The sequence below is a fragment of the Copidosoma floridanum genome, unplaced genomic scaffold, assembly GCF_036245765.1.
Source record: "Copidosoma floridanum isolate Cflo_tuat_1 unplaced genomic scaffold, Cflo_Japanese_pri ptg000020l, whole genome shotgun sequence".
NCBI lineage: Eukaryota > Metazoa > Arthropoda > Insecta > Hymenoptera > Encyrtidae > Copidosoma > Copidosoma floridanum.
The window spans coordinates 21,093,377-21,108,622 of NW_028321897.1; the positions used below are offsets into that span (position 1 = coordinate 21,093,377).

At 17.8% G+C, this 15,246-nt stretch overlaps 1 protein-coding gene and 1 pseudogene across 1 annotated transcript in view; one reads left to right on the plus strand and one right to left on the minus strand.

Moving 5' to 3' along the window:
• Agps (alkyldihydroxyacetonephosphate synthase) overlaps positions 1 to 15,246 on the plus strand; it is a 484,483-nt gene that overhangs the window by 316,046 nt on the left and 153,191 nt on the right. The gene's annotated exons all lie outside the window — the stretch shown is intronic.
• LOC149374411 (uncharacterized) lies at positions 7,533 to 10,192 on the minus strand (annotated as a pseudogene).

The window sequence follows — 15,246 nt, forward strand, 5'->3', positions numbered from 1 at the left end:
TAATATATTCTAGGGTAGGTACCGTTGGGGTAAGGTTCTATCTAAAAAATATTATTACACTAAGAAATTTCGAATAGTATATTGCAAAATATTGATAATTCCTCTTACAAGGTATGTAATCAATGTATCCGTATAAAATATTCTAGGGTAGGTACCGTTGGGGTAGGGTTCTATCTAAAAAATATTACTACATTAAAAAATTTTGAAGAGTATACTGCAAAACATTGATAATTCCTCTTACAAGGTATGTAATTAATGTATCCGTATAAAATATTCTAGGGTAGGTACCGTTGGGGTAGGGTTCTATCTAAAAAATATTACTACATTAAAAAATTTTGAAGAGTATACTGCAAAATATTGATAATTCTTCTTACAAGGTATGTAATTAATGTATCCGTATAAAATATTCTAGGGTAGGTACCGTTGGGGTAGGGTTCTATCTAAAAAATATTATTACACTAAGAAATTTTGAATAGTATATTGCAAAATATTGATAATTCCTCTTACAAGGTTTGTAATCAATGTATCCGTATGAAATATTCTAGAGTAGGTACCGTTGGGGTAGGGTTCTATCTAAAAAATATTACTACATTAAAAAATTTTGAAGAGTATACTGCAAAATATTGATAATTCCTCTTACAAGGTATGTAGTCAATGTATCCGTATGAAATATTCTAAGGTAGGTACCGTTGGGGTAGGGTTCTATCTAAAAAATATTATTACACTAGGAAATTTTGAATAGTATACTGCAAAATATTGATAATTCTTCTTACAAGGTATGTAATTAATGTATCCGTATAAAATATTCTAGGGTAGGGACCGTTAGGGTAGGGATCTATCTAAAAAATATTACTACATTAAAAAATTTTGAAGAGTATACTGCAAAATATTGATAATTCCTCTTACAAGGTATGTAATCAATGTATCCGTATGAAATATTCTAGGGTAGGTACCGTTGGAGTAGGGTTTTATCTAAAAAATATTATTACACTAAGAAATTTTGAATAGTATATTGCAAAATATTGATAATTCCTCTTACAAGGTTTGTAATCAATGTATCCGTATAAAATATTCTAGGGTAGGTACCGTTGGGGTAGGGTTCTATCTAAAAAATATTACTACATTAAAAAATTTTGAAGAGTATACTGCAAAATATTGATAATTCCTCTTACAAGGTATGTAGTCAATGTATCCGTATGAAATATTCTAAGGTAGGTACCGTTGGGGTAGGGTTCTATCTAAAAAATATTATTCCACTAAGAAATTTTGAATAGTATATTGCAAAATATTGATTATTCCTCTTACAAGGTATGTCATCAATATATCCGTATAAAATATTCTAGGGTAGGTACCGTTGGGGTAGGGTTCTATCTAAAAAATATTACTACATTTAAAAATTTTGAAGAGTCTACTGCAAAATATTGATAATTCCTCTTACAAGGTATGTAGTCAATGTATCCGTATAAAATATTTTAAGGTAGGTACCGTTGGGGTAGGGTTCTATCTAAAAAATATTATTACACTAGGAAATTTTAAATAGTATACTGCAAAATATTGATAATTCTTCTTACAAGGTATGTAATTAATGTATCCGTATAAAATATTCTAGGGTAGGGACCGTTGGGGTAGGGATCTATCTAAAAAATATTACTACATTAAAAAATTTTGAAGAGTATACTGCAAAATATTGATAATTCCTCTTACAAGGTATGTAATCAATGTATCCGTATCAAATATTCTAGGGTAGGTACCGTTGGGGTAGGGTTCTATCTAAAAAATATTATTACACAAAGAAATTTTGAAGAGTGTACTGCAAAATATTGATAATTCCTCTTACAAGGTATGTAATCCATGTATCCGTATAAAATATTCTAGGGTAGGTACCGTTGGGGTAGGGTTCTTTCTAAAAAATATTATTACACTAAGAAATTTTAAATAGTATATTGCAAAATATTGATAATTCCTCTTACAAGGTATGTAATCAATGTATCCGTATAAAATATTCTAGGGTAGGTACCGTTGGGGTAGGGTTCCATCTAAAAAATATTACTACATTAAAAAATTTTGAAGAGTATACTGCAAAATATTGATAATTCCTCTTACAAGGTATGTAATCAACGTAACTGTATAAAATATTCTAGGGTAGGTACCGTTGGGGTAGGGTTCTATCTAAAAAATATAACTACATTAAAAAATTTTGAAGAGTATACTGCAAAATATTGATAATTCCTCTTACAAGGTATGTAATCAATGTATCCGTATAAAATATTCTAGGTTAGGTACCGTTAGGGTAGGGTTCTATCTAAAAAATATTATTAAACTAAGAAATTTTGAATAGTATATTGCAAAATATTGATAATTCCTATTTTAAGGAATGAAGTCAATGTATTTAAATTTAATTTGCTTTAAATATCAAAGAAAAATGAATTCAATTTATTTTTTTTTTTTAAAAATAATTATTTAAATTTATTGATTAATTTATAAAATTTATATTTAATAAATATATTAAAATCTTTGAAGGTTTCAAGTTTGATTTAACTTAAAATTTCCTACAATTTCATAAATAAAAATAAATATTGATATAAATAATAATATTAAATTTAAATTATTGATATTAAATAACTTAAAATTAATAAATTTAAAATTTAAATTTATTGAATAAGAATATATTATAAAAAAATAATAAATGATTCGACTATAAAAAAATAAATTAAGTAAAGAAATAATTATTATAAATATTAATAAATAAATTGATCTTATATTAAAATAATTATTTATAAATATTTATTTATTAATAAATCCAGTAAGAGGAGGAATTATTGCTAATGTTAAAATTATTAATAATAAAAAATAAAATATAGAATTAGAAAATTTTATATTTCTTATTTCAAAAGTAAAATTTAAATTAAAAATATAAAAATATATTTATATATTTAAAGTTATAAAATTATAGAATAGAAAGAAAATTATTCAAATTTTTTCATTAAGAAATATTAACATTAAAATTCAAAATACTTGAATTATTGACGAAAAAGATATAATAATTTTTAAAGAATATCTATTAATTCTTATTAAAGGAATTCAAATTAAATTAATTAAAATTATTAAAAAGTAAATTTTTTTAATATAAATAAATAAAATTATTAAAGGAATAAATTTTTGTACTGAAGAATTTAAGTAAAAAAAAATTCAATTTAAATACTTATTTATTTTGATATATCATATATGAAAAGAAGGAAGACCTATTTTAATTATTATTCTTATTATTAAAAATAATAATATTTCTTTATTGAAAAATTTCAAATTAATTATAAATATTGGTGAAAATAAGAATAAATAAGAATTAAATGATTGAATTAAAAAATAATTTATTAAAATTTCTATATTTATTTGATTAAATATATAGATAGAAAGAATGAAACATAATAAATTTAATTCTATTACTATTCATATAAAAAAAAATGACTTAGAAAAAAAAATTAAAAAATTAGAAAAAAAAATTATAGGAATAGAAAAGTAATAATAATATCTAAAAATTCAATGAAAAGCCTGATTAAAGGATTATTTTAATAGAATAAAATATTTAATTATTAATTAATTAATTTTATTATTAATTGAAACCAAAATAGAGGTAAATTATTGTTAATAATTTTATTGAAATTTAATTTCCAATTAATAATGTAGCTAATTAAAGCAAATAAATTGTAAATTTATTGATAAATTTTATTTCATTATTATATTATATAAAATTGTTTAATACATTTAAATTTTTGAAATTTAAGATAATAATTTATTTTATTTTATATATTAATTAAGATATTAAAATATTTGAATTTCTAATTCATTATATAAATATTAAATTATTTATATCTTTAAATCTAAATTATTATAAAAATAATTTGTTTAAATTTGCAATTTAATATTTTAAAATAAATTATTAGATTTTTTTTTAAAACAATAAATGGATAATATTTATCAAAATTTTAAGTCGAAATTAAAATCTAATTTTTTTGATTCATTTATTTATTTAAATTAAAGTAAAGCTCCTTCAAATCATTCTATATATAACCCTAAAGTTGAAATGAAAAAAACAAAATTAACTAATAAAATTAAATAATAATAATTTAAAAAATTTATAAATAAAAATGGAAGAACAATTGCAATTTCAATATCAAAAATTAAAAAAATAATTGAAATTAAATAAAATTGTAAGGAAAAAGGTAAACGATTATTTGAAATTGAGTCAAACCCACATTCAAATCTTGATATTTTTTCTCGTTCTTTAAATATTTTTTTTGATAAAATAAAATTTAATTTTAATATTATTATGATAAATAAAATAATTACAAATGAAAATAAAATTATTTTTATTATTATTTACATTAAATTTTAAACTTCTTAATTGGAAATTTAATATACTTATTTATATTATGTAAATTAAATTAATAAGATCAAAAGTGAACTAAAATATATAAAAATAATCAGACTACATCAACAAAATGTCAATATCAAGCAGCAGCTTCAAATCCAAAATGATGAATTCTTGAAAAATTTTTAATATTTAATCGTAAAAAATTAATTAATAAAAAAATTGTTCCAATTAATACATGAAAGCCATGAAATCCTGTAGATATAAAAAAAATTGATCCGAATACTGAATCTTCAAAAGTAAATTAAGCAGATAAATATCCTTTTAATTGGAATAGAGAAAAAATTATTCCTAAAAAAATAGTAATAATTAATCTTAATTTTCTTTGTTTAAAATTTATATTTATTAAAGAATGATGACATCATGTAATAGAAATCCCTGAAGATAAAAGAATAATTGTATTTAATAAAGGAATTCTATAAGGATTAAATATTATAATATTTTGAGGAGGTCAATTTTCTCCAATTTCAATTCTTGGGGATAAAAATATATGAAAATAACATCAAAAAATTCTAATAAAGAAAAAAATTTTAGAAATAATAAATAAAATTATCCCTAACTTCAATCCTATTATAACTTTAAATGTATGATAACCTTGATATATTCTTTCTCGAACTACGTCACGTCATCATTGATAAGAAATAATAATAGATAAAATTAAACTTAAAAAAATTAATTTATAATTCATAAAATTAAATCAAAAAACATATCTAATTAATAAATTAAAAATTGAAAATGATATTAAAATAGGTCAAGGCCTTAAAGTTACTAAGTGGAAAGGTTGGAGTATTTTTTTCATAGTTTGATTCTCTTCTATATAAAACTCTTAATACTGAAAATACATAAGCTTGGATTATTGAAACACTTAATTCTAAAATAATTAATAATCTTTGTCTTATTAATATAATAATTAATAATATTATTCTTAATGAAGATCCAGTTGAAGAAATTAAAGTTATTAATAAATGTCCAGCAATCATATTAGCTGATAGTCGAACTCTTAATGTTCCAAATCGAATAATATTTCTTAAAGATTCTACAATTACTATAAAAGGTATTAACATATTTGGAGTTCCTTGAGGAACTAAATGAATAAATATATGATTAGTATTTTTAATTCATCCAAATAATATAAAAGATAATCATAATCTTAATGATAATGATATTCTTATTACTAAATGTCTTGATCTAATAAAAATATAAGGAAATATTCCTATAAAATTATTTAATAAAATTATTATAAATAATCTAATTAAAATTAATAAATTTATAAAATTTAATTTTTTATTTAATAATATTTTAAATTCAAAATTTAAAATATTAATTATATTGTTTAATATTCAATCTATTCGAGAAGGGACAAATCAATAAATCATAGGAATAAATAAAAAAATATAAATTCTTCTTATTCAATTTAATGAGTAATTTATAGATGAAGAAGGGTCAAAGATTGAAAATAAATTATTCATCATTTATTAAAAAAAATAACTTTAAAATATTTTTTTTTATTATTGTTATTATTATTAATATTAAAATTATTAATATAGAAAATAATAATTATTATTAAAATAAATAAAATTGAAAAGTATAAGTTTAGTGATAATCATATTATTGGTCTTATTTGAGGAATTAAAAATTATTAAATTAATTAATTATTCAAATTTGACAAATTTATGTTATAAAATTAACTAAATTTTTATTTTATTTGGTATCTTAAATTTAAAGAATTGATTTTTTAAATCATAAATAGTAAGTTTTACTTCAAATGAAAATATTAATTATTATTAATTCAACTTATAAAATTTTTAAATGTATTTGATTCTAATACAATTGGTATAAAACTATGATTAACTCCACAAATCTCTGAACATTGACCGTAAAATAATCCTGGACGATTTAAATTTATTCTAATTTGATTTAATCGTCCTGGGATTGCATCTACTTTTATTCCTAATCTCGGAACAGTAAATGAATGAATTACATCTATTGATCTAATTATAAATCGTAAATTTAAATTTATTGGAACAATTAATAAATTATCAACATCTAATAATCGAAAATTAAAGTTTTCAATATCAGAAATTATAAAAGAATCAAATATTAAATCTTTGAAGTCTGAATACTCGTATGATCAATATCATTGATGACCTAAAATTTTAATTGATAAGTATGGATTAAAAATTTCATCTCTTAAATATAAAATTTTTAAAGATGGAATAGCTAAAAAAATTAAAAAAAAAATTGGAACGATAGTTCAAATTATTTCAATTAAATGACCTTCAAATATAAATTTATTTAAAAATTTATTTAATAATATAAAAATTAATATGTATATAATTAAAATTATAATTATTACAATAATAATTATTGCATGATCATGAAATATAATTAAATTTTCTATAATAAAAGAATTAGAATCTTGAAATATAATGTTTGCTCATGAAGAAATCAATTAAAAATTTATTAAAAATTTTATAACTTCTAAAAATAAAATAATTTATATAAATAAATCTTAAATTTATTGCACTAATCTGCCATATTAGAAATTTAATTTAATTAGATAGAAATTTTTGGGATTTCATAAAAAGAATGAGATCTTGGAGGATAAGAAAATAATCAATCAATTGAATTATTAGAAATTTTTATAAATAAAATTAAACGTATTCTTATAAATCTTTCTAAAATAATGTAAAAAAATATCAATGTTCTTATTAATGAAATTAATGATCCAATTGAAGAAATTATATTTCAACATACATATGAATCAGGGTAATCTCTATATCGTCGTGGTATTCCACTTAAACCTAAAAAATGTTGGGGGAAAAAAGTTAAATTTACTCCTAAGAATATTATAAAAAATTGAATTTTTAATATTATTTTATTTAATAAAACTCCAAAAATTATTGGATATCAATAAATAAATCTTCCAAAAATTGCAAATACTGCTCCTATTGATAAAACATAATGAAAATGAGCAACTACATAATAAGTATCATGAAGAACAATATCAATAGAAGAATTAGAAAGTATAATTCCTGTTCATCCTCCTAAAGTAAATAAAAAAATAAATCCTAATAGTCATAAATTTGTAATATTTAATTTAAGTTTTATTCCATTTAATAATGCTAATCATCTAAAAATTTTAATTCCAGTAGGAATAGCAATAATTATTGTTGCAGAAGTAAAATATGCTCGTGTATCTACATCTATTCCAATAGTAAATATATGGTGAGCTCAAACAATAAACCCTAATAATCCAATAGAAATTATAGCATAAATTATTCCTATAATACCGAATACTTCTTTTTTTATTCTTTCATTACAAATTATATGAGAAATTAAACCAAATCCTGGTAAAATTAAAATATAAACTTCTGGATGACCAAAAAATCAAAATAAATGTTGGTATAATACTGGATCTCCTCCTCCAACTGGATCAAAAAAGGAAGTATTAAGATTTCGATCAAATAATAATATAGTAATTTCTCCTGCTAAAACAGGAAGAGATAGTAATAATAAAATTGCTGTTAATAATATTGCTCAAGCAAATAAAGGCAATATTTCTAATTTAAAAATTTTTATATTTAAAATTGTTGAAATAAAATTAATAGAACCTATAATAGATGAAGCTCCTGCAATATGTAAAGAAAAAATTGATAAATCTACGGATGGACCTATATGTGATAAGTTAGAAGATAAAGGAGGATAAACAGTTCAACCTGTTCCTGTTCCAGATCCAATAAATATTCTAAAAATTAATAATATAATTCTTGGAGGAAGTAACCAAAATCTTATATTATTTATTCGAGGAAACGCTATATCAGGAATTCCTATAATTATAGGAAATAAATAATTTCCAAATCCTCCTATTATAACAGGTATAACAAAAAAAAAAATTATAATAAATGCATGAGCTGTAACTAAAAAATTATAAATTTGATCATTTCCAATTAAATATCCAGGGTTTCCTAATTCTAATCGAACTAAAATTCTTAATCTTTAACCTACAATTCCAGATCATATTCCAAAAATAAAATATAGCATTCCAATATTTTTATGATTAGTAAAAAATATTCATGTTTTCATTTATTTATATAGTTTAAATTTTTAAAACATTATATTTTCAATATAAAAATAAAATTAATTTTTATAAATATTTAAAAATATAAATATTTTCTTAATATTTTCATTATTAAATTTTAAAATAAACTATTTGAATTTAAATTATTATTATTAATAAAATAAATAATCTAATTATTATTATTAAATTTAGTATTAAACTATTAGAATAAATTAAAAAATTTATAAATTTTAAAATTTTAATAATTAAATTTTCAATAATGAAATTAATTATTCCTTTTTCAATTAAAAAATATTTTTTTATTATTTTTAACAAAAAAAAATTCAAATAAAAATTTAAATAATATGAAAAATATATTTTTCCAAAAAAAATATTATAAAATTATTTTCAAGATGCTTAAATTTAAATAAATTAAATCTTAAAATAATTAAAATCAAACATTGAAATAAAATTTTAATTTTTTCAAATTTTAATAAATAAATTTCTTTAATATTTATAAAAATTATTATAAAAAAGTATTTTTCAAATATAATTGAATTAATTATTAAAATTATCATAGAAAAATTTATAATTTTATCATCATTACAATTAAAATAATTTATAAAATTTATTTTTTTATTTACTAAATAATAAATTAATCGAATAGAATATATAACTGTTAATATTGTTCTAATAATTAATATAAAATATAAAATTAAAAAAAAATAATTTATAAAAATTTTTTCTAAAATTAAATCTTTAGAATAAAATCCAGAAAAAAATGGCATGCCACATAAGGAAAAATTAGAAATTATTATCATTATTATAGTTATTGGTATTAAATTTATTAAATTTCCTATAAAACGAATATCTTGATAATTATTTATTGAATGAATAATAATTCCTGAGCATATAAATATTATTGATTTAAATATAGCATGAATAATTAAATGAAAATAAGCTAAAAGATAAAATTTTATTCCATAAATTACTAATAATAATCCTAATTGAGATAAAGTAGAATATGCAATAATTTTTTTAAAATCATATTCGAAATTTGCTTATAGTCCAGCTATTAATATAGTAATTATTCCAGTAATAGTAATGTAAAATAACGATATTCTATTTTTATATATTAAATTATAAAATCGAATTAAAATCTAAATTCCTGCTGTCACTAAAGTAGATGAATGAACTAATGATGATACTGGAGTTGGGGCAGCTATAGCTGCTGGAAGTCAAGAAGAAAAAGGAAATTGAGCTCTTTTAGTAAAAGCTCTAATAATAACTAAAATTAATAATATTTTATTATTGAAATTTAAATTTATAAAATTTCAAGAACCATAAATTATTATCAATCTAATAGATAATATAATTATAATATCTCCAATGCGATTTATTAAAATTGTTAGTATTCCAGAATTATAAGAATAAAAATTTTGATAATAAATTACTAAACAATAAGAAACTAGTCCTAAACCATCTCATCCTAAAATTAAAGAAACTATATTTGGCCTAATTATTATTAACAATATAGAAATAATAAAAAAAAATACTAAATAAAAAAATCGAATATTATACAAATCATGATTAATATATTCACAACAATAAAATAAAATTATTAAAGAAATTAAAAGTACAGTAAATAAAAAAAATAAAGTAATTCAATCTATATAAATTAACATGTTTATTGATAAAGAATTTATAATTATTAAATTTCATTAAATAAATAAATTTAATTTTATAAATATAAATATGTGGCCAAAAATAAATATTAATAATCTTATTAATAAAAAATAAATTCCTCTCAAATAATATAAAATAATGTATTTAAAACAAATTTTGTAAGTTTGATTCCACAAATCAATATTTTTAATTAAATGATTTAAATTAATAAAAAAAATTAGTTTTTAAAATTAATAAATTTAAAGGTAAAAAATGAAAAATTAATAATAAATACTCAATTATATTATTAGAATTAAATTTTATTAATTTATTATTTTATATTCCATGAAAACAATATGAAAATAAATAAATATTATAACATGCTCTAAAAAATATTCTTAAAATTAAAATTAATACGATTATTTTTCTTCATCTTAAAATAATTATAACGATTATGATTTCTCTTAATAAATTTAAAGAAATTGGTGAAGCTATATTATTTATACATAATAAAAATCAAAATATTATTAATGATGGTATAAAATATACTATTCCCTTATTTATTATTATGTTTCGACTTTTAGATCGTAAATAAAAATAATTAACTAAAACAAACATTCTTGAGGAACATAAACCATGAGCAATTATTATTATAATTCCACCATAATACCCTCAAATTTTTATTGAAAATAATCCAATTAATATTATTCTTATATGGACAACAGATTAATAAGCAACAATAATTTTTATATCACAATGTCGAAGACATAAAAATCTTAAAAATATTATTCCAAAAAATCTTAAAATTTTAATTAAATCATTAAAAATTAAAAAATTAATATTTATTATTACAATTATTCGATATAATCCGTAATTTCCAAATTTTAATATAATTCCTGCTAAAATTATTGAACCAATAACAGGGGCTTCTACATGAGCTTTAGGTAATTAATTATGAAATAAAAATACTGGTAATTTTACTTAAAATGCTCTAAACATCAAAATATAAAAAATAACTATTCAAAATTTATTTAATAATATAATTTCTGAAAGTATAAAAAATCTTATTAAATTAAATATTTTTAAAAAAATAAATAATAAAATTAACAAAGGAAGAGAGAAAAATAATGTATAAAATAATATATATAAAGATGCTTTAAGTCGTTTAGGTTAATACCCTCAACCTATAATTAATAAAAAAGTAGGGATAAGACTAAATTCAAATATAAAATAAAATATAAATAAATTTATAAATATAAATCTTATTAATAAAATTAACATTAAAATGATTAATAAAAATAAATAAATTGATATATTGAAATTTTTTTTTCTTACTATAATTACTAATCTAAATAATAATAATGTTAATATAATTATTATAAATTTAATTTTATCAATTATAAAATTAGAATAAATTAATATAAAATAATTGTTATAATTTAATGATAAAATATTAATAAATAAAATTATAAAAATTAAAATTCTTAAAAATAAATATATATCAATATAAAAAAAATTATAAGTTAAAATTAATATAATTAAATAAATTAAAAATTTTATCAAAAATTTATTAATATAAATTTAAATCTATCTCTTCTTTTATTTCGAATTAATAATAATAATGAAGTTAAACCTAAAACTCTTTTACAAACAACATAAATTAAATAAAATAATATTAAATTTAAAAGATTTATTGTATTTACTAATAATATTAAAAATATTAATAATCTTAATATTAAAAATTCTAATCTTATTAAATTTAATATTAAATTTTTATAAAGACAAGAATATAGAAACAATGAAATAATAAATATAAAAATATATAAGTAATAATTTCAAAAAATAATTCAAAAAAAAATAATTTATCATTAATCTTCAAAATTAATATTTTAAGATTAAACTATTTTTGAAATAATTATTAATTTAAATAAAATATTAATTTTGTAAATTAAATCTATAAATTTCAATTTTATATAATTAAATAACAATAAAATTTTTAATCAATACATTTATAATAAATTTATTTTTATCACCCTTAATCTTATTAATTATTAATTCTTTACCTTCTTACTATGAAATATTTCATCCTATAATTTTAGGATCAATTCTTTTATTATACAATATAATATGTTCATTAAATTTATCAATTTTTAATACAAATAATTGATGATCATATATTAGATTTTTAATTATTGTAGGAGGAATAATAATTTTATTTTTATATTTTATTAGATTTATTGATAATATAATTACTTCAATGAAAAAAATGTTTTTTAAAAATTTTATTATTAAATCAATAATTATATTTTTATTTTTTATTATCATAATTTTAAATGTTAATAAATTTTTAGTTTGGTATGATAGTTTTAATGAAATTTTTAGAATATTTATATTAAATAAATTAAATTTAATTAATATAAATTCAATATTATTATATATATATATATATATATAATATAAATTTAAATTTATTAATTTCTATTATTTACATTTTAATTGTTTTAAGATTAATTGTAAAATTAATTATTTTAAATAAATTAACTTTACGGAAAATAAATTAAATGAAAAAATCAATTTCAAAATCAAATGAATTATTAAGAATTATTAATTCAATAATTGTAATTTTATTCATTCCTTTAAATATTTCTATAATATGAAATTTTAGTTCATTATTAGGAATTTGCTTAATCATTCAATTAATTACAGGGTTATAATTATCTTTACATTGTTGTCCTAATATTAATTTAGCATTTAATAGAATTATTCATATTATACAAGATGTAAACTATGGGTGATTTTTTCGATTATGTCATATAAATGGAGCTTCTATATTTTTTATTTGTTTATTTATTCATATTGGTCGTGGAATTTATTATAATTCATTTTCTTTCTATAAAACTTGAAATTCAGGAATTTTCATTTTTTCAATTACTATAATAACAGCTTTTTTAGGTTATGTATTACCATGAGGACAAATATCTTTTTGAGGTGCAACAGTAATTACAAATTTACTTTCAGCTATTCCTTATATTGGAAATTCTTTAGTATTATGATTATGAGGGGAATTTTCTATCAATAATGCTACTTTAAATCGATTTTATTCGTTTCATTTTATTATACCATTTGTAGTATTAGCCTTAGTAATTCTTCATTTAATATTTCTTCATGAAACTGGTTCTTCAAATCCTTTAGGATGAAATAGAAATTTTTATAAAATTTCTTTTAATCCTTATTTTTCAGTTAAAGACATTTTAGGATTTATTTTATTTTTTATTATTTTTTCATTTATTTGTTTATCTATACCTTATAGATTGTCAGATCCTGAAAATTACAATAAAGCTAATCCTATAATTACTCCTATTAATATTCAACCTGAATGATATTTTTTATTTGCTTATGCAATTCTTCGTTCTATCCCTAATAAATTAGGAGGAGTTATTGCTTTATTATTATCAATTTCAATTTTATTAATTATACCATTTAATTTTAAATATAAAATAAAATCATTTAAATTTTATTTTTTAAATCAAATTTTATTATGAAATTTTATTGGATTATTTATTATTTTAACTTGAATTGGAGCCTAACCAGTTGAAGATCCATACATTTTTATTGGACAAATTTCATCAATTTTTTATTTTTTATATTTTTTTATATATTTTTATATTTCTATAAAATCTTATTTATATTTAAATAAATAATTATTTAGTTTTTTAAACTATATGTTTTGAATACATATGCAAGAAATTAATTTTTCTTATAATTTAAAATTTTAATTAATGAAATAAATATTAAATAATTTAATCTTACAGGTAAATAACTTATTCAAGTTAAATATATTAAATTATCATATCGAAATCGAGGGACTGTTCCTCGAATTCAAATTAATAAAAATAAAATTATTGAATAAATTAAATAAAATTTTATTTTAAATAAATTTCCTCCAATAAATATAAACATAAATAATATTATAATAAATATAATTATTCCATATTCTGCAATGAAAATTAATGCAAACCTTCCTCTTATATATTCAATATTAAATCCTGACACTAATACTGATTCTCCTTCAGAAAAATCAAAAGGTGTTTGATTTATTTCTGCTAATAATCTAACAAAAAAAATTAATATTAATGGAAAATTAAAAAAAAAAAATCAAGAATATTTTTGTAAATTTATTAAATTAATTAATTGAATTATCTCTCTTAATAAAATTGATAAAATTATTAAAATTATTCTTACTTCATAAGAAATAGTTTGAGCAATTCTTCGTAATCCTCCTAACAATGAATAAATTCTATTGGATGATCAACCTCCAATTATTAAAGGATAAACTCTTAAACATATAAAACATAAAAGTAATATTAAATTTATTTCACTTAAAATTATTATATTTAAATAAGGAATTAAATTTCATAAAATTAATATTAAAAATATACTTAATAAAGGACTAATTAAATAAAATAAATAGTTAGATTTAAAAATCAATGAAATTTCTTTATTAAATAATTTAATTGCATCACTAAATGGTTGAAGTAATCCTATTTTTTCAACTTTATTAGGACCCTTTCGAATTTGAATATATCCTAAAACTTTACGTTCTAATAATGTAATAAAAGCTACTCTAATTAAAACTATTAAAATTATATTTAATCTTCTAATAAAAAAATTTAAATATATATAAGTATATATAATTATTATTTGAAAAAAAATTTTTTTTAATAAATTCTAAATTTATCACACTTATCTGTCAAAATAATTATTTTATTTTTAAATAAATTAATTATTAAAAAAATAAAGTCCTTTTGTACAAATATTTTTTAAAATTATAAAGATAGAATCCAATCTGGCTCACACCGATTTAAACTCAAATCATGTAAGATTTTAAAAGTCGAACAGACTTAATTTATTAATTTCTTTATTAATAATTTATCTTAATTCAACATCGAGGTCGCAATCTTTTTTACCAATATGAACTTATATAAAAAATAACGCTGTTATCCCCAAGGTAATTTATTTTAATTATTATAATTAAATTTTCAAATATAATTTATTTATAATGAATTAATAAAAAATTTATTTAAATTTTTTT